The sequence below is a fragment of the Penaeus monodon genome, chromosome 7 (assembly GCF_015228065.2).
Source record: "Penaeus monodon isolate SGIC_2016 chromosome 7, NSTDA_Pmon_1, whole genome shotgun sequence".
NCBI lineage: Eukaryota > Metazoa > Arthropoda > Malacostraca > Decapoda > Penaeidae > Penaeus > Penaeus monodon.
The window spans coordinates 36,987,637-36,989,392 of NC_051392.1; positions in this window are offsets into that span (position 1 = coordinate 36,987,637).

Consider the following 1,756-nt stretch of genomic DNA (forward strand, 5'->3'; position numbering starts at 1 on the left):
TACCCCCCCCCCCCCGGTCAACAGGGGCACAACCGGGGAGTTTCCCCCGGTGCTTCCTCGGCAGCTAGCCGAGCTCTCATCCCAGAGGTGTAAGGACCCTTGGCCCAGGTTTCGTGCTCCCTTCCAGGGTAATGGGACCTCCGCCCTGGGAACGGGCCCTTGCAGCGAGGGTCAAAGTGCTCCCCCGCCCATGACGATGGGCACCCCCCACGGCAGCCAGGGTCAAGGCTTACCCCTGCCCAGGGCAAAGGGGCGACTCAGCAACCCGGACAATCACAGCAGCCCAAATCAGAAAATAACAACGAACCAGCAAATACAGTATAACAGTGGGGACAACGAAGAAACAAATCAATAAATGGAAACAGTGAATGCAGTGCAGACAGAAGGCCGTGATCTTTAAGGCAACTAACCACAGGCTGAACCAACCCTATGCTTTATTGCCCCCAAAAAAGCTGGGCTCGGAGGGTTTTATGTGATCAAATCGGGAAAAACTGTACAGCCCGACGAGATCGACAACGCCTACATTCATCTACAATATCAGCCCTCTAGAAAACAAGAATATAACCAAGACATAAAGGATGAAAAACTTCATAGTGCATACCATGATCGATCAGTGCTTAAAAAGGGGACAACATAGTGTTTGCAAACAAAAAAACGACAGAACTCCGCCAATAAATGGTCCCACCCCCAAAAAGAAAACAGTAATTTCTGCACCTTTGTGAAAATATTTCAAAAATCAAACACCAAGATAACAACACAACACGAACCCCATTCAATCAATTCAAGATCTTATTGAAAATTAAAATTGATTCCTGCGAATGTTCTCCGAACAGCAATCTGCAATAACAGTTGATTAGCCAAGATGCGATGCCTTCTGGGCCGCAGGAATGCGGAAAGGAAGCATTAGTACAACATTCTCTACCCCGTCCCATCACGTAACATCCGACCTCCCAAGCCCTGCCCACGATCAATCTGCCTACCAATCCTTCCCTTTCGCATCCCCTCCCCCTGTCAGAATGTCCTCTACCACTACGCCACAAAATCACACTCCTACACCCTCCACGGCAGTACACACGAACAACACCCCCCAATCCCTTGCCCGTTGTTGTCGTGGGGGGGGGGGGGGCTTAGGAGGCGGAGACTGGGACCCAATGATGGGGAACTCCCCAACCTTGGGACTCAGCCCTCGACTCAACTAATTTTGCATGGTCTTTTTTTCCTTCCCACTTTTCGTTTCTGTCCCTTCACCAACCCTTCTGCTATCCACCTCCTAAGGTGTGAGAGCCGTGCTGAAAGGATGAAAGGCTGACTTTGTGCCAGTCCTGAACGGCCAGAGGGAGCCATGGGCACGGTATTCCCCCGATTTAGTTCCCTTACCCCTTACCCTCAAGGGGACCCTGAGGGGTGGACTGTTTTTATCCCCAACATAATCCAGGCTTACCATGGCCATAATGAAAACATATCCCACTATTAGGGGCAATGAGGCTTGCCCTTTATCAAATAGCCCCAACGATGTAAACCCATCCGATTCCCTGACCCCAGGCTCTACTTTGACCACGGCTCCGAACACTGCAATAACTACCCCCCTCATCAGTGCCTACTAGTACAGTAGCCAACAATCAACCCTTAAGGAACATTTCCACTCTCCCAGCAAGCTCAATTTTAAAACACCTCTACCCCCACAACCTCCAACATAAACCACCCCATCCTCCCTTATTAATACCTTACACCCTTATTGCCCCCTCTCCATAACCCA